The following is a 27116-nucleotide window of genomic DNA, read 5'->3' as shown; positions in this document are numbered from 1 at the left end:
CCTTGTAAATACGCACCCCAGTCTTTCCCACCCAGGCAGGGGAACAGCACGCAGCAGGGCAGTACAGCAATGGACGAGTCCAGCAAAGCAGCAGTCCAGTAAAAGCAGCAGTTCAGCAGACTGACAGTCCTACAACAGCACATCAGTCCTGGCTCCAGACTCACCACAGGGGGTTATTCAGACCTTTGTGTGGGGAAAAGACACAGCCTATTCAGGTGTAAGTGTGAGGATGTGGCCATCTCCTCACTCCCACCTGTCAGGATGGCCCTTCAAGGCCCATCAAGTCACACCTAAGCTCCCATTGTGTGTGGCTGTCTAAGGGGATATGCAAAACCCAGCAGTCGCCCACCCCAGACAAGTTTTCAGAGACAGGCAGTAGGCACCAAGTGGCTAAAGTGAGAAAATGCCAGCTTTCTAAAAATGACATTTTAAAAATTACAATTTAAGGTTCAATTTCACCATAAGTTATGATTTTAAAGTTGTGATTTAAGAGACACCAAACTCAAAAAAACTATCCCTTCCAGGTTGTGAATTACACGAGATATAGGCCCTCATTACAACCCTGGCGGTTGGTGTTAAAGTGGAGGTAATACCGCCAACAGAATTTCGACCACGGTGGAGACCGCCAAAATAGACAGCCACTTTAACACTCCGACCACCACGGCGGTACAAACAAACAGCGCGGCGGACACCACCAACAGACAGGCGGAAGACGAAGTACCGCCCACCCTATCATGACACGGCAATCCGCCACCTTTTCCGGGGTGGAACCAACGTGAATAAAAACACGGCAGAAACAATACACAGAAGGGGAAATCACTCACCTCTCCACAGCCCACGTGGAACCAAGAGACCATGGAGCCAGAACTGCAGATCCTACTGGCGATGGTCTTCCTTCTCCTCTATCAGGAGCTCCAAAGTCAGTGGCGACGCCCACGGTGAGTACTGCACCTACAACACAGGGGAGGGGGGAGGGAAAACAGAGTAACAGATACACGCAACACGCTACACCCACACCACCACCCTCACCCACAACACCATACACACAAATACATGTTGCAACATTACATATACTCCCCCCTTGAATAACACAAAGACAAAAGGAATAGATTTGAACGATTGTAATCAATAAAAATCCAGTAGTCAAAACTCAAAATACAGTATATACAAGTATGTACACCAACTACACAAGTCCGGATAGTGCACCAATCATTGTCCGTGGACCACTGGGCCCAAAATGCATGAGCATGGCCCACACTATATACCTGACTCTAAATGGAGAGAACACTGGAGGGGTATCAGATAGAAAATATACAGGCACCTCAGGGGGAGGGTGGCACCTCAGCCTGATGAACTCACAACGCCACAGCTCCACGAGGGGGCTCCATGCCCACTGCTTTATCCTGGGGAGTGCAAAGCCACAGTCTCTCAAGTCTCTCAAGTGCGTGGTTTTCCCACTGCTTTATCCTGGGGAGTGCAAAGCCACAGTCTCTCACGTCTCTCAAGTGGGTGATTTGCGCACTGCTGCATCCTGGGGAGTGCAAAGCCACAGTCTCTCAAGTCTCTCAAGTGGGTGGTTTGCCTACTGCTTTATCCTGGGGAGTGCACAGCCACAGTCTCTCAAGTGGATAACAGTCTCCACTGGTTCTGGAGGGGGCCTGGTGCCCAGAGTGCTTCATCCTGCCAAGGACTGAGGTAGTGGATGTGATACTCCACTGGTTCTGGAGGGGCCATGGTGCCCAGAGTGCTTCATCCTGCCAAGGACTGAGGTAGTGGATGCCTTTCTCCACTGGTTGTGGAGGGGGCTTTGTGCCCAGAGTGCTTCATCCTGCCAAGGACCGAGGTAGTGGATGTATCTCTCCACTGGTTCTGGAGGGGGCTTGTGCCCAGAGTGCTTCATCCTGCCAAGGACTGAGGTAGTGGATGTGATGCTCCACTGGTTCTGTAGGGGGCATGGTGGCCAGAGTGCTTCATCCTGCCAAGGACTGAGGTAGTGGATGTGATACTCCACTGGTTCTGGAGGGGGCATGGTACCCAGAGTGCTTCATCCTGCCAAGGACTGAGGAAGTGGATGTATCTCTCCACTGGTTCTGGAGGGTGCATGGTGCCCAGAGTGCATCATCGGGCGACTGACCACTGGGGATGGCAGCCATATCTGCAGTGGTGCCACTGGCTCAGGATGTCGAGGGGCCGCTGGCAGTGTTTGCGGTGGTGTCAGTTGCGGCGGTGCTGGCTGCGGGCTCAGTGGCAGCGGTGCTTGCAGCGGCCTCTGAGGAGGTGGTGCTGGCTGTGGGCTCTGTGGCGGTGGTGCTGGCTGCGGGCTCTATGGCAGCGGTGCTTGCGGCGGGCTCTGTGGCAGCGGTGCTGGTGGCGGGCTCTGTGGCAGCGGTGCTGGATGTGGGCTCTGTGGCAGCGGTTCTGGCTGCGGGCTCTGTGGCGGCGTTGCTGACTGCGGGGTCTGTGGCGGCGGTGCTGGCTGTAGGCTCTGTGGCAGCAGTGCTTGCGGCGGGCTCTGTGGCGGCGGTGCTGGCGGTGGGCTCTGTGGCAGTGCAGGTGGCGGTCTTCTCCGCCGTACAGGTTGGCATCGACGTGGACAGAAGGTGTGATACTGGTCCCTCCGTCGGTGCCACCATGCCCTCACCTGACCTGCCCTTCAGTTTCTGGCCCTTCCCCACCTTTGAAGGTGGCACAGCTGTCTTGCCAATATCCCCTTTCGTTTTCCCTGAGCCCTTGGTGGCAGGTGTTTTCGCCTTCTCCCTCTGGGATGGGGGCAACTTTTTTAGTTTGGCAGGTGGCCGGATATCCTTGCCCTTGCTCCGTGGCACACTGGCAGCCCTGATGTTTGGTGCACTCCAATAGCCCACAGTTGCTGGCATCACTGTGCCTGGGGATGTGATGGCTGAGGTGCTGGGTTGGGACCTGGAAAGCCTGGTCCTAGGGGAAGGACGGGGGAGGGAGGTGTAGGGAAGAGGTCAATATTAGCCGGGAAAAGCTTTTTAGACACACTGGGATGGGTAGATGGAGGGGATTTGGGAGTGGAGGAAGAGGTAGTGGTTGTACAAGGTGTACGTCTGCTGAATTTGGGTGAAGGTGCATGGGCTGTTGTTAGGTGGATGGATGTTGGGTGGGTGTGTGCCTGAGTTTGTGTAGTTTGGGAGGAGGGCTCATTGACACACTGGGAAAGGGACACTGGGGATGTGTGCATGGTAGTAGGGGTGGTGAGTGCACGTGAGCGGTGTGTGGTGATGGGCATGCTGGTGATGGAGGTAGTGGCTGAAGATGTAGTGCTGTTACGACTCGGTCGTCCCATTTCCAGGGGGTGCTGTAAGGGGACTGTCAGAAGCCTGGGAATCACCTTGAACACCGATCTAGAGTCCCTTGCTGACTCCTGTTTGTTTCTCTTTTCTCCATGGTACACTTGTGTAGGACTACATTTGCTTCTTGGGACTGCAAATCCCATAATGCACAGCTTGGTAGTCAGGAAAACCCGGATTCTGTTTCCCATTGTCTTCTATGGGAGAAGTCCAGTTGCTCCTTTTCACTGGATCCTCTCCTCCAGGATTTGCAAGTGTCCGAAACTACACACACCTGTGACCTCTCCTGTGCAGCCCAGCTTGGAACTGCTTATAAGCAGCCATTTCCTCAAGCTCCCCGTCGTGCATTGGACTTCAGTTCCTTTGTGTTACAGACCCCTTGTCGGATGGTGTTCCAGTTTTGTTCCTGTTCTGTTCCAGCCTGATCCTGTTTCCTGTTTCTCTGCCCAGCTCCTGATTGTTCCAGCCAGAGTCTGCTCTCTATCTCTTAGCCTTGTATCTGTTTGTTTCTTCCAGAGCCTGCTCCCTGTTTCTCTGCCCTGTTCCTGCCTTGTTTCAGCCTGAACCTTCTCTCTGTTTCCCAGTCCTGTTTACTGCTCATTTCCTACTCCCTGTATTCCAGTCCTGTCCTTGCCTGTTCCAGCCAGAGCCTGTTCTCAGTTTCCCAGTCCTGTCTCTGTCTGTCCCAGCCAGAAGTTTGCGCCCTGTTTTCTAGTCCTAGACCCGCCTTTGCTTCAGCCTGAGCCTGTTCCTAGTTCTTGCCTCTGCCTCTTTGTTTGTTCCCTTCTGTTTCTGTTTCTTCTTGGTTCTTTGTGTCTGGTAAGTGTTCTATCAGTCTTGACCAGTGTATACGTATCCTCCTGTGTACTGGGGTTGGCTCCTGGTTTCCAGGAGGCAATTCCAGCCCCCATCCTTGTCCAGTGTTATACGTTGTATTTCGTGCCTAACAGTGACAGTGTGCTATTGCTGTTTTCTCAGGAATCGCCACTGTGTTTCCAGCTGGACCCACAAGAGCGTGTCCTGTGTATGTAAGTACTATCCTTGTTTGTGCTCTAGGGTCCAGAGACAGAATCACTTCTGCTGCCTCCTTTCTATGGGGCTGGCAGGGTGACTATCTGTAAGAGCAAACTGCACAGAGGCATTGAGATTCCCTGTCACTGTGGGAGGTTCTGCGCCTTACTCTGTGTACAACCCCAGCGTGTTTGTCCACTGGTAATCCGTTTCCTGTTTGTTCACACAAGGGTTGCTCTGCTTTTTCTTTCCTGTTTCCTGTGCCTATCCATAGCTGTCCTTTCCGTGTATGCCTTTAGCTGCTCCTCTGCCCCAGTGTACTACCTCTTTAGGATATTCAGTGACCTCAAGGGGTGTCCCAACCAAAGTCCTGATCAGACCCGCCCAAAACCGTGACAGAATGCACGACCCAAACATTTCAAGCTCCCCTGGCAGTAAAGGCACACACAAACCTAAAGGGCTTTCCTATCATGTTAAAACACCCCTTTCTAAGCCTATACATTCTCTGAAATCCTCTAAAAAAGACCTTAGTTTAAAGGATAGACTTGTTAAAGAAAACCATAACTTGCAAGTTCAGTACTATACTGAGTGGCTTGCTAATCTTTCAATGATAGACTATTATGTTATTTGTGGCTATGACCCCCAGTCCCTGTCTGTAGAAGAATTACAAGGACGTAATGAGTTTTTGCAATATATATTAGCTGAAGCCAGTAAGCATGTTCGTAACCGTGGAAGTGCTTTTGCTACCTCTGCACAAGACACTCACACTCAGGAAAAACTGGTTAATTCCTTGCCTCATGCTAGCGCATCCCAAGTTCACTTCCAGCACTCTGCCAAAACAAAGAACCCTGACACTGTTCAAGAAGCCACACTAGGGATTCCCTTGTTTTCTGTTGAGTGCCTCAGCCCATCTAGGCCAGTTTCTCAGAATTCAAAGTGCAGTCCTGACTCTTATAAAGAGCTATCAGTCCCTCAGAGTTTTCAAGTCAGCAGGCTAGACCCTGTATCTAAGGGATCAGTAAAGACTGTGGAATTCCTTAGTTCAACTCAAATGGCTTGTGCTCCTCCCAAATTGGATGACAGTACATCAGTCTCAATTCCTAAGTGTTGTGCTGACTGGTGTAAAGATCTACCAGTCCCTCAGTGCTTTCAAGTGAGCAGGATAGAACCTGTATCAAATGGATCAGTAAAGACTGTGGGATTCCTTAGTTCCACTCAAAAGGCTTGTGCTCTTTCCAAACTGGATGATAATACACCAGTCTCAATCCCTAAAAGCTCTGCTAAACCCTTTTCTATTCTGAGTGGGTTTGATAACAATATGGACATACACACACTAAAAGAGCAGTTTTGGCAGATTAAAAGGCAGATATCAGACTTCTATGATGAATATGTTGTAACATACACAAGAAATCTTGCACATGGGCTCTTTTCATCAATGCATATTTCACTGTTGGCAGAACCAGACATTCTGTTTATCTGTAAGGTAGAAGAGGTAACAGAGCATCTGATGGAAACTACTGCAAGGCAATTTGAAAACCTGAAAAAAGAAAATGATCACCAGCTTTGGCTTAAAGAACAGTATGCTACTTTGTGTGCCTCTCCAAAGACTTCTATAGAGCAGATTGTCCCTTCTATTAATAACGGTCAAAAGACAGCTCCAGTTATAACTATATCAGCCTCTTCTTCAGACTCTCTCTCAGCCTGTAGTTCTCCAGTAAAAATTCCTGTACAGTTGACTGAATCTCTGACATCTCTGAGAGATTTGACACCTTTTGATCAGAGGATGGATCAGAGTCTTCAGAAGGAAGTATCTCAGCCCCTCTGTCAGAACAAATAAAGCCAAAGGAAGAAGAGAGTTCTGATGCAGACTCCAATAGCTGCACCTTAAGAAACCAAGATATGATTTTTCTGGAGATTAATGGCAAGTTGTGCAACAGTGTTGAAGAATCTGAATCTAGTGATGACAGTGGTTCCTGCCTTGCCGTGAACAAACCTGCAGATAGTGCTGTTCAAATGGTGCACACACCAGAATTTTCAGATTGTGGGGATACTCCTGCCCTTTCAAACAATATCATAGAATTTTCAGATAATGAAGAGACAGTTCCTGTTTCAAGTGAATTAATGGATTTTTCTGACCATGAAGAAATACCCGCAGTTACTAAGAGTGTAATGGACTTCTCAGAAAGTTTAAAAATCTCTTCTGTGTCAAAGCAAACCGTGGAGATTTCAGACAAGGAAGAAAGACAGGAATCTGAAACTGAACAGCCTGTCATAAGAAATGAGAGCCTTCTCCTAGAACAGGACACAGTTGCAGCCTCAACCACTGATCCTGACTTGCTGTTCCCTGCCACTATGTATCCTGTTTCTAGCTCAACGATTAGTGAAGAACAGATCTCTGATCTACCGGTATCTGATTTTGATGTAAAACCAGCCACACCAATGCCACCTGCTGTGTCTCTGAAATTAAAGACTCCTGAAAACCAGCAATCTGAAACCGAAGTTCAAGTATTGAAAGATGTAATATGTCCCACTAAAACTAAAGACTTGAATTTGAATCTTGTATTCGAAGATCTGATGATAAGTACTGTTCTTAGTGTTTTATTGCAAGAAACCATCATCAATTCAAAGACTAAAGCTGAAAATTTAGATAACATAGTAGAGGCGATTTCTGAAGAGACTCCAGTTCTATTTCAATCCAAAGAACAACCTTTCAGTGTTAACAGAGTTGAAGATCAACTACCTGTAGTAGAAACGCTTTGCAAAGAAACCATTTCTGATACCATGAACACACCACAGATCACTTGCAATGAAGAAATCCCAGTCTTGTCTGAAGATCACCCTAAAGAATTAGTTTGTGGAACTTCTACATTTTCAGATGTTAATCCAGTTTCTAAAGACTTAAAAACTCTTGTTGATACTCCGAAGTCATCCAAAACTAAAGAAAATTCTGAATTTTTCATGTTCACCTTGAGAACACCAGTTACCCATGTCTCCCAAGTTTCTATGCTTTGCAAGCCGCAGACCACAATCAATGCAAATACTGCTGCAGAAACAGACACATCCTGCTTGTCGGAAGGAGTTACAGACCTTACTAATACGCCAATTATGTCCTCCAAAGAAGACAGTACTGAACAGGAAACTAAAGTCCTAAAGAATACCGCCCATGATGCAATTCCAGATCTCCTTGCTCCTGAATCCACTTCACCAGAAACCAACTCCATGCACTCCTCCCGTATCACTCAAACAATAAAGAGGAAAGACATCGGAGCCCATATGGGTATTAATACATGCTTTGCTCATTGGAAGTTTCACCTATGGCAGGACTGTAAACTTATCAACCAAGGTTGGTGTTGGATTTTCTTGTTGTGGCTTTTCCTCTTCAACTTTTTTCAGCCAAAGGATCGCCTTCTCTTCTTGAGCAGACTGGTGGGAGGGGGTATACTGTTACGACTCGGTCGTCCCATTTCCAGGGGGCGCTGTAAGGGGACTGTCAGAAGCCTGGGAATCACCTTGAACACCTATCTAGAGTCCCTTGCTGACTCCTGTTTGTTTCTCTTTTCTCCATGGTACACTTGTGTAGGACTACATTTGCTTCTTGGGACTGCAAATCCCATAATGCACAGCTTGGTAGTCAGGAAAACCCGGATTCTGTTTCCCATTGTCTTCTATGGGAGAAGTCCAGTTGCTCCTTTTCACTGGATCCTCTCCTCCAGAACTTGCAAGTGTCCGAAACTACACACACCTGTGACCTCTCCTGTGCAGCCCAGCTTGGAACTGCTTATAAGCAGCCATTTCCTCAAGCTCCCCGTCGTGCATTGGACTTCAGTTCCTTTGTGTTACAGACCCCTTGTCGGATGGTGTTCCAGTTTTGTTACTGTTCTGTTCCAGCCTGATCCTGTTTCCTGTTTCTCTGCCCAGCTCCTGATTGTTCCAGCCAGAGTCTGCTCTCTATCTCTTAGCCTTGTATCTGTTTGTTTCTTCCAAAGCCTGCTCCCTGTTTCTCTGCCCTGTTCCTGCCTTGTTTCAGCCTGAACTTTCTCTCTGTTTCCCAGTCCTGTTTACTGCTCATTTCCTACTCCCTGTATTCCAGTCCTGTCCTTGCCTGTTCCAGCCAGAGCCTGTTCTCAGTTTCCCAGTCCTGTCTCTGTCTGTCCCAGCCAGAAGTTTGCGCCCTGTTTTCTAGTCCTAGACCCGCCTTTGCTTCAGCCTGAGCCTGTTCCTAGTTCTTGCCTCTGCCTCTTCGTTTGTTCCCTTCTGTTTCTGTTTCTTCTTGGTTCTTTGTGTCTGGTAAGTGTTCTATCAGTCTTGACCAGTGTATACGTGTCCTCCTGTGTACTGGGGTTGGCTCCTGGTTTCCAGGAGGCAATTCCAGCCCCCATCCTTGTCCAGTGTTATACGTTGTATTTCGTGCCTAACAGTGACAGTGTGCTATTGCTGTTTTCTCAGGAATCGCCACTGTGTTTCCAGCTGGACCCACAAGAGTGTGTCCTGTGTATGTAAGTACTATCCTTGTTTGTGCTCTAGGGTCCAGAGACAGAATCACTTCTGCTGCCTCCTTTCTATGGGGCTGGCAGGGTGACTATCTGTAAGAGCAAACTGCACAGAGGCATTGAGATTCCCTGTCACTGTGGGAGGTTCTGCGCCTTACTCTGTGTACAACCCCAGCGTGTTTGTCCACTGGTAATCGGTTTCCTGTTTGTTCACACAAGGGTTGCTCTGCTTTTACTTTCCTGTTTCCTGTGCCTATCCATAGCTGTCCTTTCCGTGTATGCCTTTAGCTGCTCCTCTGCCCCAGTGTACTACCTCTTTAGGATATTCAGTGACCTCAAGGGGTGTCCCAACCAAAGTCCTGATCAGACCCGCCCGAAACCGTGACAAGTGCATGCAGGTGTGAGTGGAGATGAGACTGGGAGGGAGGAAGGAGACGTGGAGGAGGGGGACACAGTGGAGGCAGTGGATGTTGTTATGTCTGCATGGGTATGATACTTGTGTGAGTGCCTGTGGGATGTGTGGTGATTATGTTTGCCTGAGCCACCCTTGTGTGTTGATGTGTGTGCATGCTGGTATGATGGTGTGCTTGGGATAGGCTGAGGTGCAGGGGATTGGGTCTGGGTGGAGGAAGTTGGAGGGGGAGGCTGGACACAGGGACAATGGCTGCCATCAGTGCTGAGGCCTGAGCCTGAAATGCTCTCTGTTGGGCTGCCTGGCCAGAATGAATGCACTCCAGGTATGCATTTGTTTGTTGCAAATGCCTTTCAACACCCTGGATGGCATTTACAATGGTAGACTGCCCAACAGTGAGGGATCTCAGGAGGTCAATAGCCTCCTCCCTGAGGGCAGCAGGGCTGACTGGGGCAGGGCCTGAGGTGCCTGGGGCGAAGGAGATGCCCACCCTCCTAGGTGAGCGGGCATGGGACACACGCTGAGAGGCTGCTGGGATGGTGGTGGTGGCAGGGGGGGTGGCGGCTGTACCTGGTGATGCGAGGGGCACAGAGGGGCCCGCCACCGCAAGGGAGCTCCCATCAGTGGAGGAGGTTCTGTCACCTCCTGTCCCTGCTGTGGAGCTCCCCTCGCCCTCTGTTCCACTGGTGGCTTCAGACTCCGTTGTGTCGCCCTCCAGGGCCAAGTGGGATGCAGCTCCCTCCTGCTCCGGTGCCACTGCTCCTCCGCCTGATGATACTATTACACACAAGAACAGGGAGACCACAAAAAGGGGGGGAAAGACAGAAGAAAGACATGTTCAGTGCATTCAACACCACTACCGTTGGCGGACACTACAGATACAGCAGCCCTCTACACTACGACATGCACTTATAGTCCCTAGATTATTCACATGCCCATGGGGTACAAGGCTTAAGCCCAATATCTGCACACATGGAAGTCACAGGAGCCTGACTAGGTGTAGATGACACTAACCACTAGTGGGGTTGGGGTGCCACTGAACCTGCCTCACAAGGGACCTTGCCTACCTAGCTCGCCCTGGCCTAGGGGAACTTCCGCCACCCAGACACCTCGTAATGTGCGCAGAGTCAGCTGAATGTGACTGTACTCACCCCCTTGTGGCTGCTGTGATGCCCTCAAGCACCCATCCAACTCCGGATACCCCACCGCCAGGATCCGGAACATCAGGGGGGTCATGGTGCGACTGGCACCCCTCCCACGTTGGGAGGCCATCCCCAGCTGGGCCTCTGCTGTCTTCTTGCTCCAGCGGCGAAGGTCCTCCTATCTTTTCCGGCAGTGGGTGCTCCGTCTGTGGTGGACCCCCAGGGTCCGGACGTCCTTGGCGATGGCATGCCAAATATCCTTTCTTCTGGCGGCGCTGACCTAGAGGAATAGTACAGGGGAAAAGGAAAAACTTTACCTGTCCGGACCGTCATACTCATTGGCCCACGTTCCCACCCTTGCCCTGACACACAAACACTCACCGTCCGCACATACAGGCCTGGCTCCACCCCCATGTATCTTCCATCCACACCACTCCTAACAGCCATTGCCCATTCAGCATGCTCACAGTGTACTCACCTGTTTGTCTGGAGGACCGTACAGTTGTGTGTACTGGGGGAGGACCCCATCCACTAGTTTCTGCAACTCCTCCGAAGTGAAGGCAGGGGCCCTTTCCCCAGACACATGAGCCAGCGTCGCTTCCAGACTGAGGTCACAGCAGCACTGGTAGGTCCTCTCCTGTTGAAGGTCAGGTATCAAGTGAGGGAACAGACAGCAAATGAGGGTCACGTCCGCGGCGGTGCGTACTGTCACCGCCGGCGTACATCGTCATTGGCTCCTCGGACCCATGGGTCCAATGTTAACCAATGCAGGATTGCGCTGCCTACCGCGATGGTGTACAACACCAGCGCAGTTAGCTCATATCCCCTTGTCCCACCTTACAGGTCAGGCAGCCGCCATTTAAGGGGGCCACATGGCATTAATTTTAAATGCGTCACATCGATGTAGGCCTTGCATACACACAGTAACAGGTACATTACGGATTATTAAAGTTTCTGTTAAAAACAATTTGTGATACCTCCGTGTTGGCTGACTCTCTGCTCGCTATTCTCCTCCATAGGGCACGTCCGCTGGGGCAGGTGATGAGATGGCAGCATCCTCCGGTGTACAGACCGCTGGTGGACCCGTCGACAATGGAAGAGAGACACGTAATAGTTACCTACAGACTTGATCATGCAACAATCCATGAACTGTGTGCCCAGTTGGAGCCAGACCTGATGTCAGCTATCCGCCATCCCACAGGAATCCCCCCTCTAGTGCAGGTCCTGTCAGAATTCCATTTCCTGGCAAGTGGATCCTTTCAAACAACAGTAGCCATTGCATCAGGGATGTCCCACCCTATGTTCTCAAACGTGTTGTCCAGAGTGTTGTCTGCCCTGCTGAAATACATGCGCAGCTACATCGTTTTACCTCAGGTGGAGGATTTGCCCACAGTGAAAGGTGACTTCTATGCCCTGGGACATATCCCCAACATCATTGGTGCCCTTGATGGGACACATGTGGCCTTGGTACTCCCCCACAGGAGTGAACAGGTGTACAGAAACCGGAAGAGCTACCATTCGATGAATGTGCAGATTGTGTGTTTGGCCGACCAGTACATCTCCCATGTGAATGCCAAATTTCCTGGCTCAGTGCATGCCGCTTACATTCTGAGGAATAGCAGCATCCCTTATTTGATGGGGCAACTCCAGAGGCACCATGTGTGGCTAATAGGTGAGGAAAAGGACCCTATATATAGTTGTCTGGGTATGGGGTTGTCCCTATGGGTTAGTGTGTGTCTAACAGTTGTCCCTCGACATTTGCAGGTGACTCTGGTTACCCCAACCTGTCATGGCTACTGACCCCAGTGAGGAATCCCAGGACAAGGGCAGAGGAACGCTACAATGAGGCACATGGGTGAACCAAGAGGGTGATAGAAAGGACCTTCGGCCTCCGGAAGGCCAGGTTCCGGTACCTCCATATGACAGGTGGTTCTCTCTACTACTCATCAAAGAAGGTGTGTCAGATTATCGTGGCCTGCTGTATGCTGCACAACCTGGCTTTACGACAACAGGTGACTTTTCTGCAGGAGGAGGGTCCAGCTGGAGGTCTTGTGGCAGCTGTGGAGCCTGTGGACAGTGAATAAGAGGCGGCAGAAGAAGAAGATGTCGACAACAGAAACAATGTTATCCAGCAATACTTTCAGTGAGACACAGGTAAGAAGATGTAACTGCCTCCCACATCTCATACTATTGTTTGAGCTATCATAAGTCTGTCATTTTCACTCAGTGTATGGACCGTGACTTGTCACTTTGCCTTTCCATTTAACAGATGTGGGTCCCACTGGGTCCCACTTTGTGCCCTCTGCAATATTTCATCCAGCCCTACAGCTATGTTTCATCGGTATGTGAACAATTAAATTGACATTGCTATATTCTATAGTTAGTGCAATTACACATTTGTGAAAGCACAGACGGACTCCAGATTGTTTTGTGATAGAAGTGTGTTTATTTCTGGGCAAATAAGTGGAGGGGGTTGTAAAATGGGCAGGGGTGATGGTGGAGAAATGTCCATGGCAGAGTCCAGTCTATTTGTTTACCAGGTGCATTGTCCAAAGGGGAATAGGAAATGGAGCAAGTACAGTTGAAGGATGGACAGGGTGACAAAGTGGGACCGAAGGGTGACAATCAGTGGGGTCTCATTTCCTGGCAGGGGTCTTGGCAATGTTCTCTGTCTTATTCCTGGGTCTCAGGGACTGCTTGCGGGGTGGCTTTCCATCTGCAGGGGGTGGGGTGCTGGTGTCGTGGTCCTGTGGTGGGGCCTCCTGTCCACTAGCGCCGGCAGAGGTGGAGGGCTGTTCATCATCCAGGCTAGTGTCAGGGGCCCCTTGTTGTGCCACAGTGTCCCTGCTGGTGTTGACAAGGTCCTGCAGCACCCCTGCAGTGGTGACCAGGGTGGTGTTAATGGGCTTGAGTTCCTCCCTGATCCCCAGATAGTGTTCCTCCTGCAGCCGCTGGGTCTCCTGAAAGTTGGCCAGTACCTTTGCCATCGTCTCCTGGGAATTATGGTACGCTCCCATGATGTTGGAGAGGGCCTCTTGGAGAGTGGGTTCCCTGGGCCTGTCCTCCCCCAGGCGCACAGCAGTCCTCCCCGTTCCCCTGTTTTCCTGTTCCTCTGTCCCCTGAACTGTGTGCCCACTGCCCCCAGGTCCCTGATTTTCTTGGGGTGGTGGGTTTGCCTGGGTTCCCTGTAGTGGTGGACACACTGCTGCTTGACGTGTCCTGGGGACAGAGGTATGGGCCCGCTGGGTGGGTGCTGTAGTGGTGTTTCCTGAGGTGGGAATCTCTGTGGTGGCTTGTGCCAGTGTCAGGGGAACCGACTGTCCCGAGGTCCCAGATGGGCCGGTCTGGTTATCTTGATCCAGTTGTGCAGAGCTGCTGTCATCACTGTGGGCCTCTTCTGTGGGGGGGCTGGCTATGTCTGGAACCTCCTGTCTGGTGATGTTGGGTAGGGGTCCTGCAGGGGTGTAAAGGCATGATTATCGCATCTGTGTGTGCCATCATGTGCAATGGGTGAGTGACCCTGTACTCAAGTGCTTGCATTCTTGTCTAGGTCATTGTGTGATATTTGGTTTGGGGTCTGTGTGGGTATCTGTAGTGGACATGCTTTGGTGATGGGTATCCATGCTTTGGTGTTGCATGCAGGGCTTGGTGTTTGGATGGGTGGGTTGTAATAGTGGGGCATATGTGAGGCGTTGGAGTGATGGGGATGAGGGTGAGTGTGGGGGTATGTGATGGCATGAAGGTAGGGTGGGGGATATAATAGTTAAGATATGACTTACCAGAGTCCATTCCTCCTGCTACTACTGCAAGGCCCTCAGGATTCAGTATTGACAAGACTTGCTCCTCCCATGTTGTTAGTTGTGGGGGAGGAGGTGGGGGTCCAGCACCAGTCCTCTGTACTGCAATCTGGTGTCTGGAGACCACAGAACGCACCTTCCCCCATGGGTCGTTCCACCTCTTCCTGATGTCATCCCGTGTTCTTGGATGCTGTCCCACTGCGTTGATCCTGTTGACTATTCTACTCCATAGCTCCATCTTACTAGCAATGGAGGTGCTGCACCTGTGATCCGAATAGCTGTGGCTCTACCCAGACGATTTCCTCCACCATGACCCTGAGCTCCTCCTCAGAGAACTTGTGTTGAGGTGCCATGATGTGGTGTGGGTGATGTGTGGGGTTGTGTCGGTTGTGGTGTGTGAGGGGTTGTGTTGTTGTGTTTTGTTTGAGGTGCGTGGATGTTGTGTGAGTGATGATGTTGTGTGTCTGTGGATGCTAGTGTTATTTCTGGTGGTGTTTCTCTCTGGCCCTCTTTCGAAATTTTTGCAGGAAAGGTTTGTGGGTGATGTGGGTGTGTGCTTTATATTGGATTGGGTGTGTGAGAGTGGTGTGTGTATGTGTATCAAGTGTGTGTATTTCGATTTGTCCAAGGAGTTGTGTTTTGTAAATGTGTGTGTATTTTGAGCGCGGCGGTGTGTACCATCAATGGAATACCGCGTTTGAAAGACCACTGCGTGGATTTGTGAGTTGTGATAGTGTGGGCGTATTCCTGTTGGCGTAATGGTGGAGGTTTTGTTATCGCCAGTTTATCACTGACCTTTGGTGTGGCGGACTTGTGTGGGTGTATGGATTATGGCTGTGGGTCGTAATAGCTATAGCGGAATTCCGCCGCCGCAGCGGTGTGTTGCCAGTCTTCTGCGCGGCGGTAAGCGGGATTTACCGCCAATGTTGTAACGAGGGCCATCATTTCAATACCACTGATATCCTATGGGAAAGTAGGCCTTACTGTAGTGAAAAACGACTTTGGAGGATTTTGACTACCAGCATAGGTAAAACTTAAAAGGGCATGTCCTGCTTAATAAATACATTGCACTCTTTCCTCTGGGCTGTCGAGGGCCCACCTTAGGCTAATTTATATATATAAAAAGGGAAGGTTTGGCACATCTCTATCTGCTCCCAAATGGGAAATTACCCTTAAATGAGATTTCAAGGCAGTCCCCATGTTACCCAATGGGAGAGATAGTCCTTGAGATAGTGAAAAACAAATTTTGTATTTTTTCACTATCAGGGCATGTAAAACACACCAGTACATGTCCTACTTTTTAAATACACGGCACCCTGCCCATGGACTTCCTTGAGCCTATTTTAGGGCTGACTTACATGTAGTAAAAGGGAAGGCTTGGGCCTGGCAAGTGGGTGCACTTGCCAGGTCAACATGATAGTGTAGAACTGCACAGACAGTTTCTGCAATTGGACGCCTGAGACATGGTTAAATGTCTACCTAAGTGAATGGCACAATCAGCGTTGCAGGTCCAAGTAGCATTTGATTTACCTGTCCTGGGCACATGTAGTGCTGTTTACTATTGACTTAACGTAAAGTAAATATGTCAATTGGGGATCAGCCAATATAACCATATTTAGGGGCGAGAGTACATGCACTTTAGCACAGGTTAGCAGTGGTAAAGTGCGCAGAGCCCTAGAGCCAGAAACAACAAAGTCAGAAAAGTGGAGGAGTTAGGCAAAAGTTGGGAGTAAGACCACCCTAGTGCTGTGAGGTCTAGCATCCACTGTGTACTTTTACATGAAGTGATTAGTTATGATATAATGCAGCTTTGATAGATTATTGGATATTGATACAGACACATCTCTTATAAAGGTTGAAGACCTTCTTGTGATTTACGCTCGACAAATCCTATGCAATAATGCATTTTAGTAGCAGATTATGCCATACTGGAAATGTCATGAATTCTTGAAAACTTGGCTGAACATTGAACATTAACTGCAACTGGTAGAACATTCTGCACTGTTATGACCAGCTTTTCACATAATTTCTCCAATTTCCCTTGTTATGAAGATCAACTTTTATGCATTCCAATTCACTTTTAACAGCTCAGTTGTGTGCCAAGCATGTCTGCTCGGTGCACAGAAACGGCAGACGGCGTTGTGCGTTCAAATATATTCGCAGATGAAATATTACTGATTGTCTTAAATGAAAAACAAGCAAAAAAACACAAGATAAAGAAAAAAATGCTTAATTTTCTTCAAAGTGTTGACCTTTTAACCACCCTGCCTTCTTTTCGCTGATACTGGTCATTACAAAAGTAGGTCAGAGAGAATGAACAGAGATTAGTTTAGCACTAAATGATCATTTCATGCAAACAACGCTCTCAACAAAAGATGATGAGAAAAAAAGCCTAAAATGATAACCAACATTGGCGGTGCCAATTAGTTTGACACTTGTCCATATAGCGTTTCTCAGGATTCAGTAAGGGAAGAACGTGCATCATATGGTTGGGTATCATCAGTGCATACTTCGGCCACAAACAGAACGACATGGATAACAACACACTACCAGCAACCGTTCGAAGCTCAATTCTACCTACACACACACAAACACACGTGTGTCCGTGGCATGTATAACAGGAGGACCGAATTGATCCTCAAAGCGAGGGTAAACACTATTGGGCCAAGATAAACACTATCCTTGTGTGGACCATACGTTATGAGGACTCGTCCCCATTGCATGTTGAGCAAGTGTATCAAAAAACTAAAAGTACAGTTATAATTGTCTCTGTCCGCTTTATAACCCTCCAAACTATCAAAGCATGCTCAGAGTTAGAATAGTAAATATAAACCTAATTACTGATTAATGGCCCGTCCTCATAATTATAGGTATGTTATATTGTGCGCATGGACACATACACACGCACACACACACTCTCTTTCTTTCTCTCTCTTGTTCTCTCTCTAGAGAGAGCATGCAAACAAACCGCCAAGACAGACACATTTTATATGAGCACAGAGGATATGCAGAAAATTACAGGCCAAACAGGCAGATATACACTCACAGGTCATGGATGAAGGTAGGAAGCCACAGAATACAAACAGCAAAATTCTCATTCATACCAGGTACCACACACATTCCCTGGTGGACCTACAACTGGTTATCCTGCTGCTCTGCTTGTGCTATCAAATGGAGTATGGACAGCAGGCTACATGAAGACACCTTCAGGCAATTCTTTTAGGCTGTAGTTAGGGTGAAAGATGACCATGCCAACCCATTAAGGGGCATATTTAAGAACCCCTTGGCCACTGTTGCGTCACTTTTTGTGACACTCCAAACAACGGAAACCTTTAAATCATATCTATGATGCCAGAAAAAGCCACTTTGCGTGGCTTTGAATGGCCTCATAGATATGAAGTAAGGCAAGGAAGTGCAAATCGGTGTGTTGCCTCACTCAGCGATGCTGAGGGTGATCCCATGCAACACCCATGGATTGTGATGCATCCCCAGATTTACAAGACTTTGTAAACCTGGGGATGCCCCAAAATCTTATGCCTCCCCAGGGGAAGTGCAACAAGAAGCAACATCACTATTTCTCATCATTGTTTCCACTTTCTATGTGTGCTGCATTCCGAAGGACACATTAAAAGAGGAAAAGCCCCCCAGGGTTGTTTTGGTGTAGGCAGTTACCCCTTCCTGCACAAACAAAATCTTGCATGTAACGCAGACACCCTTGAAGCATGGTGCATGGAGGCCTGTGTTGGTGTTAAGCAGCCAAAGCAGCTCCAGTGCAGGGGGTAATGAGAGGAATGCACTGTACAGATACGGTGCCTTCCTGTCCTTTGCCTGTGATGCAGGGCAGTGCTGCAATGTGACATGCGGCGCTAGCCTGCACAAAAATCTGAGTCTGAGTGTGCAAACACTATCCCATCTCCAAACACCTGAATTGTAGGACTGCTCCAATCCTGCCGATCTTAACAGGCCCTGAATTGGCGATTTACGAGCTCTAGGCACTTCAACTTGACAAAAGAGGCACTGGTAACTCACCTGTCATATGCATCTGTGCATCTGCCATGCTTGCAGCAGTGAGCAAATCTGTGGATTCTTTCTTAGATGTATTAATATGCTATGGATCCAATTACTTGATGCCTAGGGTCCATCTTGAGACGCACACCAATAAATTGCACTAGTGGTTCTCTGCCAAAATATAATTACAGAGGAAAGCATTGCATTTAACTGATTCAAGGATCCAGAAGACTAGCACCACTTGAGAGCAGCCAGCAGACTCCTGGGTGGAATATTTATGTAAAACAGTACCACTCATCCTGAAGCTCAAAGCAGGCTCAGGGTTTAAACTATTGGGCCATCTAAAAACTAAGGGCATAGTTAAAAGCCCCTTATGCCTCCTGGCACCACCCTAGTGTCATTTTTTTATGCTTTGGAGGCCCTCACTATGCGCCATATTTACAAAGTGGCACAATGCATGCACTGTGCCACTTTGCCATCCCTTGCGCCAGATTACACCTGCACCAAGGATAATGTTTGCAAAGGGGGTGTTCCTACACAGGGAGGCCCCAATAAATGGAGCAGTGAAATTTACAAGATGTAATTGCTCCATTTCTCTGTCATTTTTAACACCTGCCCAAGGCAGGCTTTTAAGTGACACTCTCATAATAACCTGTGGGCCTCCCTGTGCTTTGCTGGACTAGTGCCATAATTTATGGAGCTAATCCAGCAAAGTACCACAAAAGTGTCATAAATTTTGACGCTATTGTGCTAACCTCCACCATAGTGTACTGTATAGTAAATAAAGTGCTACCATGGTGACATTAGGGGGGCGCAAGGCGACGCAAGAAAAGTGGCGCATCAGAGCTGATGCAAATATGCCCCTAAATATGTAATCCCGAAAACTTAAACATTAACATCAGTGCACTCATCTAATATTAATATACCTAAGTTGAGGATAACATATTATACTGATACGCCTTCTATGATGCAACCAGAAGCAGGAAAGTCAAACATAGGAAATACACACAATGCAAATAGGTCGGGTTTTAGTGATTTTGAGGATATGTCTTCTTCTGTACCCTAAGTTGCATCAATCAATCGGTTCTTGTAGAGTGCTGCTAATCTCCTGTGAGGGTCTCAAGGCACTAGGGGTAGTAGGAGTTCAGTTGAAGAGCCATGTCTTGAGGTCCTTCCTAAATTGAGGTAGTGAGGGTGATTATCTGAGGTGCAGCGGGAGAGTGTTCCAGGTCTTTGCAGCGAGGTCAGAAAAGGCTCTTCCTCCAACTGAATTCTTGCTTATCTTTGGAGGTGTGGCGAGGGCCAGTTGGGCAGAGAGGATGTGTTGGGTGGGCATGTGGAAGGTCAGACCGTGGGTGAGATATGTGGTTCCCATGTCGTGGTGGGCCTTGTATGCATGCAAGACGAGCTTGAAGGTGAACTTTTGTTGAGCCAGAGGAGTTCTCTCAGGTGACCAGGGATGTGGCTGCAGCAGAGAATGTCCAGGACGAGTCTGGCTGAGGCATTCTGGATTCTCTGCATGGTACAGGGTTAACAAAAGAATAAGGATGTTATTAAATGGAACATTTTTCAATCCAAAGGTAAATTACAAAGGAGTATAGATGGTGAAAACACTCAATGTGACTGGGCAAACTTGGTGTCCAATAGTAGTAGTAGTTTTTACTTTATTTTGGTTAACTAACCATAAAAATATGCATAAATACATTCATAAAATTGAGCATATACCGTCTCCTAGTGCATTCAGATCTTAAAAAAAGATAAAATATGTATTATTTACACACGTAAATGAATTAAAACACATATGCATCGTGTAAGTGCAAGGTACAAATTTAACTTGAATTACATGTATGGCATATGGGAATCAGGTTTAAATTGTAGATGGAGTAATCAAATGTAAGTTCAAAAGTATCTGCCGATAGCTAGACAGCCTGGGCGCTTTGTCAGTCCAAGAATATCCATTAGGACATGGCTCTCCTTCTTATGTGCCTTGCATGCTCCAGATATTTGTTTATCACAACCACTATCACCGCCTTCGAGTCATATTTAAGGATCCTCAGGGCCTCCCAGTAGTGTCTGGCGCCCAAGAGCTTACAACAGGGATTATCCATCTTCCCCGAGGGTGTGAATATTGCGGGCAGAAAAAGAGAAAGTGCTCTTCAGTTTCCTTTAACTGAGGACAGAAATGACAAGACACAGAGGAGGTATGCTTCTCCCATTCAGCCGTTAAATGTCTTAGTGGTAGGGACCCTTACCTAAGCTGTAGGTACAGGCACTTGCAAAGGAGGGATGGATTTCATCCTGGACATTTTCGTTGGATGGGGAGCATTTAATGTTTAAAAATTGCCCAGCCAGGTTTACCCCTCGACGAGTTGGAATCGGGTCTGTTGGAAAAGATCGCCAGGAATGCAATCCGGGCCAGGGGCCTTTTCCTTCTTCATTTGCATCAGGGTTACCCTGGTTTCAGCCTGGGAGAAATATGGCCACTCGATCTCTATGTTAGCCTCCATCTCAGGAGGGTTGGAAACCGCATCCAGGACTACCAAGCAATCCATCTCAATCAATTCCTCCCTAATGCTTTCATCGTGTTTCACGCCCCCCTCACTGTACAGAGATCTGAAGTGCTCAACCCAAGCTCCCGGTAGAATTACCGCTTCAAAATGGTTATCTATTAATTTCGAGCTGGATGCCAAGAGTGACCAAAACACCTTCTGATTCTTACTCTTAAGTGCGTTGGTAAGCTCTTCCCATTGGGCCATCTCCTAGTTCCCTTTAGCCTTGTAGTTATTCCTAGCAATAGTTATTTTTGGCTTGATTCGCTGCTTCAAAGCATCTAGGAGACCAAACTTGGTCAACCGACAGTCCTTACTGAACCATCCTGGGGCAACTTTGTTGTCCAAACATTTTTAGAAGCCCCTCTTTTCCTAATTTTTGTAAACAGAGGCCTAAGCTGTTCCATGAGCTGACAATGCACAAGAACCACATTGGTTTCATACCCCCTTAATGGTGTTACTTCAACTAGGTTATCCACACATAGTTAGTATATTTTAGTTTGAATTTCCGCATTATCCACGACTTCTGCCCATTTCACGTTCCTCCTGTTATTAACTGTCTGTAGGGGATTTGCATGGACTACCGCTGACAGGTTACAGCTAGTAAATATAGCAGGAGAGAATACAGCACTTAAGGCCTCATGATCACTATCTGTTGAAGGGATAACTGCCATGTCTGTCAAGAGCGGCCACATTTCCAGGTCGACCAGGAGATAGTCAATGTAAGAACTCAAAATGCCTCTCTTAAAGGTCGGGTGCGGGGATTATCGGAACAGGTATTGCCATTAGCAATTATTAAGCCATTCTCCATTATCAGATCTTCTAGTTGGCCAGCCACAGTGCTTAATTTCCCTGTCGTTTGTGCGGCTGCCCTAGAACCAATCATAGCACCTTGGAGATCCTGCAAATAGACTATCTCCCTCTGCCCTTTTCCAAGTGTCATGTTACAATCACCTGCAATCAATTTTAAGGTGCCTCCTTTTAGGCACTGAACAGTATTAGCGAGAGGAACTACTGTGGGGGAGGGGACGTTTACAGGGACTGATCTAATGTAGGCATTAATTATCGCAATATATCTGACCCCAGTCAGCTTTTAAACTTTTATTTCTACACCTAGTAAGTCCTTACTTCCCATTCGTACTATTGTCACTAATGGGAAAAGATCTAGTTTCAACCAAATAAGAAGACCCCCAGAAGATCTACCGATGGATGAAGGGACCGCATTAGCAACAAAGGTAATATACCCACTTCTATGTACTGGTGCCACTGCCCACGTCTCCTGCGAAAAGTATAATCTGGTGGTGATCAAAGAACTCACCCCACTCTGGGTCTGCAAGCTTAGCACGGACGCCTGCTACATTCCAAGTTAGACCTCTAATGGAGTTCTTGGCAATCAACCTGCTATCCTACCTCGGTCCCGCCCTAGCGCCTGCCTGTTCAGCCATAACAGAATCGATCTTACTCTGTGTAGCTGTGTCCCTCATATCATCACCCACAGCAGTCAGCTCTAGGTACTCGATGGCACATGCTGCAGTTTGTCCACTCATGCCTCTCCTAGATGTACAGTGAAGGACAGAACTTGTCCTTACCCCCCGATTGTCAATCAATGTCTCCTAAGTTAGAGCACTCCCCCGCTAATGTGGTGCGTTGGAGGTGAGTTAAAGAGTTACACCCTTTTGAGATCTGGGGTTCTCCTAGTCAGCTGGGAGATTTGAGTTTAAGGTGTATGTGTGTTCTTGGTGTAGGTATAAATCTTAATTCCATGGATATCAGCTCATCCATCAATTTAGGACTCAACGTAAGTTTCACTGGCTCTGTGTGTAAGTTTGGGGACATTTGTCAGGTGAATAATGCAAGACAGACATGTACTCTGGTTGTTATTGGAGGTGTTTTGACTCCCACAATGAATCTGGCCTGTTTGGCAGGCGGTTGGCCCGAGTGGGCTGTGCACTGTGTTGCTTGAGGGTGTATCGAATCCACCTCCAATTAGTTCTCCTCTTACAAGGTTAGATGAGGTTGAGCGTGCTACGCAAGCAAACCCACCATTGTCAGCAGCTAACCCATTACCCTTAACTGACTGCGTCTTTGGGAGGGGTGCTTTGGCACTGGGTTTTCACCGCCTATCTTGGTTCCCAAGTTTTCCACCAAAGTAGATAATTTGGCCACCTTTTCACCTAATTCGACAGCCATCTTGTCATACACTCAAGCAATCCCTGTACCTCTCCGTGTCTGTAGCTGTAGCTGTGCAAGTGGTTCCCCTTTCTTGGGCTGATTTAGATCTACTGTGTCTGAGTGCCTTGCTAGATCCAATGAATCTGGGTTCTAATCTGGTACAGTTCCTTGGTTAGCTAGGAGGGCAAACCAGTTGGAGCAGTCAATATTAACAGCGGCTGTGCTTTCAACCTGAGAATGATTTATTGAAGGGACCAGGGCAGCTGCTAGTGAGCTTACTCTTAAATGCTCATCCCCTGGTGCATAGCTTTCTTTTGGGCTATAGCCAGACCAGGTGCCGCTCCCCTTTGTGATTTTCTTAAAGTAGGACTGTATACCCTTGAGAGGTGTATCTCGTTTCCCCTTACGCTGAGATGAGTCTGTGTTGTTTGTGGCCATTAAACTCTCTTCTTCCACTATAAGATCATCAATTTCATTCAGGGTACAGTTCTCTGTGGAATTCCTAGCGATATTGGGTATGCCTCCTGCCCCCAAGGATTTATCGGTGGCCTTTCTCTTGCCCATAATAAATGAGTTACTTCCAGAATTACAAAGGAATCTTACGTGCCTTACGATATGACAGCAATTTACCTATAGGGTGCTTTATCGATAGAAGCCAGCTTAGCCCTTGTACAATGCAATACCCCTGCAAGCGTTCATCCTGCACCATTCAAGGGATTATTCCCCATACACCGAAGCCACTGACACCCAGTGCCAAGACTATGACCGGCCTAAGGGAAGCCTTTGCAGACTCTTCCCGTCTTTCCTACCTACCCCACACAAGAGCTCCCATGCAAAGGCCAAATGGGGTGCCCCTGCCCTGCCTCTTCCTGTCGCTGATGGGTGCAGGATGAGCCTGCCCTTGGCCTGGGCTTTGCTCGGGCGCAGCTCGGACGTGTACTGCGCTGCGGTATGCCCCCTTGTGCTTTATAGCTCTCGTTGGATCTGTCAAGTGGGAGCAGGTGATGCAAAAAATGGCCACCTCCTGGGGCCGCAAAGCAGTCTGGGATCTGTAGTCCCTTTGGCATCTAGTCTCGGTCAGCGCGTCCTGATCTGCAGTATGTCCCCTTGCGCTTTATAGCACCTGTTGGATCTGGCAAGTGGGAGCAGGTGATGCAGAAAATGGCTGCCTTCTGGGGCCGCAAAGCAGTCCGGGATTTGTAGTCCCTCTGGCCTCTGGTCTTGATCAGCGCGTCCCGTGTTGCAGTATGCCCCCTTGTGCTTTATAGCACTCGTTTGATCTGGCAAGTGGGAGCAGGTGATGCAGAAAATGGCTGTCTCCTGGGGCCGCAAAGCAGTCTGGGATCTGTATTTCCTCTGGCCTCTGGTCTCGATCAGCGCATCCTGCGCTGCGGTATGCCTCCTTTATAGTGCTCATTGGATCTGGCAAGAGGAAATAGGTGATGCAGAAAATGGCTGCCTCCAGGGGCCGCAAAGCAGTCTGGGATCTGTAGTCCCTCTGGCCTCTGGTCTCGATCAGCGCGTCCAATATATGTTGATACCAAACACACCACAGTTAAATAAATGTTCAAAAAACTCAAAACGTTTTAGGGTGCAAAAGGATATCCTCCACTGATCCTTGGTGTGAAACAAAAATCAATAAATGCACTCTGCCTATCTGGTATTGCGTCTCCATTCACATTCCTTTTGCCCCCTGATGGGTTACATATTTGTATAAAGCATTAACTTCCAAATACATTTCTAATGCAACTGATAAGATCAAAAGTGCTTCTAAATTTATTGAATTGCTTTCCTTCTGTTCAGTTCACAGTTCTTTTCAAATGTCAAATATAAATCATTTTATGTTTTAACAATGTGAAATTCGAACACAAACTAACTTCTTGTGAACCTCAATCTTTTCGGACCCATGTTCCTTTATCAGGAGGTATTTCTACTTATTATTCCTGAATTTATGCGGTCTGTATGCCCACCTCCAATCAACTATTTGAAAGAGGAATTCTTCTCATGGGGTAATAAATGGATATTTTACAAAGTGCAGCCCACTGATGTAAATTCCTGATGTAAATAAATTTCAATTTCTCCAACAGGGTCCATTGGTATCTTGGTCTTTAATGTACAGAAAGGTGCCATTTATTCATAAGTGGTGTGCTCCTGGGCAATCATTGACATTCTGCTGAGCCCTGAAAAGGTAAAGCTTCCTAATGTTCGTCGTTCTCCACCAGACCTTCCAAATGCTGGGCAAGTTAACTGAAGACAGAATCGGAAGACAGCTATTAAGGCAAATGCTAGTAAGATTCAGTCCATACCCAGGTCTTGCTCAATGTTAGAGTGTTTTTACTATTTAGAAAAATAATGCCTAATTTAGATATGCTTGACATAACATAACTTGGCCAATGCCAACTTACATTTTAAATCTATTTGTAGAAAGAAATGTGCATGTTATTCCATGTAAATAAGCTTTTTCACATGTATGTGTTTCTCTGTTTGCTCTTCCGTTTCGGAAAATTAGTGAAACAGAAGTCCAGCCCATGGTCTCTCTAAAAAAACAAAAGATTAATTTGTATTCTTCTGGAGGATGTTCCTGTCTTTGTAACTTCCAAAGTTATTTGCTTGAGCCTTTCCAAGGGATTTTTCATTAGTTGAGCTGTCTATTGTGTTTCTGTGTGACATAAGCACCATGCTATTCTTTCATCTGCTATACACACTTAATTTATTAATAATATACAGTTGAAGTAGGTATCTCTGAATGCATCTTATTGAATGTATCTTAGGTATTACAATGTTCATTGTCTTAGTTTAACCCTATAATTAACATTTCACAAAAGAGTGGCTTTTCTGCCCAAAATCATATCAAGATTATTTTGGGATATATACCAGACTTTCTTAGACTTTCTTTAAAATGCTTTCTAAGATTTTTTTTGTTCCTTTCTAACTGTGCAGACTCCATGCTAGTTGTCATGCACCCACCTGGTCCCAATCACGAAGATAAACACTGGAGCCATTACTGGGATCTTCTATCCCTCTCAGGACTGTGCCAGATCCAAGGATGGGACTCCTAAATCATGCACTGTCCCAAAGTGAAAGGGGGCTTGGGCCAAAACAAGAAAAGAGAGACTTGCAGTACTAGATCTGCTCAGTAACGATGCAACCCTGCTTGCAAAGATGTGTCGGTCCTGAGACCTTCTGTCTTTGAGAAGATAGATGTGCACTGGACCAGATACTCTGGTTTTGTGAAGATTAATTATACTGGGAACAACTAGAATGGGAAAAGGTTCATACAAGGTTCATACACATATCTATCCCTCTAAATAACATTATTTTTGGCAATACTGTTAATCCGAGAAACATAGAGCAAAGTCTCTAGTCCTTGTGTAAAAACACTTCAAGCACCAAGGTTTCAGGGAGGGCTCAGGGCACGAACAGGAAAAGAGAGCCAGAGAAAATTCACGGAGAAGGAACTGGAGACAAGTCTATAGTTTTGAAGATGCTGCTACTCCAACCTGCATACTACTATAAAAGGATTAGTGTGCACTAACCTGATAACAATCACTTTGCCTTGTTCTAGAACTTGTCTGAAGTTAGAAAAAGGTCTTGAGGACTTTACTCAGGAAGTTGCCGGGGAACAAGAGTAGCTGTGTAGGAGACGGAAATGAAGGATGCGTTGAGGGAGCTGGAGCCATGGGAATCACCAGAGGATGTTGAACTGTAGAAGACTAGAACACTGGAAGTTCCAGGCAACTCAGGAGGTGAGTGCAGGGATGATGCTTGCACACGACTGAGACAGGGCCAATGTAGGTTGAGAGGGGGTATTGATGCTGGAAGAAAAGACTGTTATGTTTGTGCAAAATCACATTTTTCCGACGGGCAAAACGATAGTCCAAGGGAAAGGAGATAAATTTCACCTTCAGTTAAGGTCCTTTGATACAGGTTGACAACATTCATTTTTGTTGCTGTTTCACCCTTGTCATCATTCCTACGGGCATGTCTTTTTCTTTTCTGGGCTCCTGCTTTCATTTGCTGATTCCTTTTGATGTTCTGTGACTGCCTCCACCTCTGCCCCTCCCCCTCCAAGTGCTCTGTTTGGTAAGCAGGTTTGTTCTTTCTCTTGTAAGCACCTGAAACTGTTTTAAAAAATGATGTTTGTTGATTTCAATGTTGGAATGCATTTCTCCTCTCAAAGTTGTTTCCGAGATGTCCTACAGACTATCATCCGAGACATCA

Source organism: Pleurodeles waltl, chromosome 11 (assembly GCF_031143425.1).
Source record: "Pleurodeles waltl isolate 20211129_DDA chromosome 11, aPleWal1.hap1.20221129, whole genome shotgun sequence".
Taxonomy (NCBI): Eukaryota; Metazoa; Chordata; class Amphibia; order Caudata; family Salamandridae; genus Pleurodeles; species Pleurodeles waltl.
Note: the sequence above shows the minus strand (reverse complement) of the source record.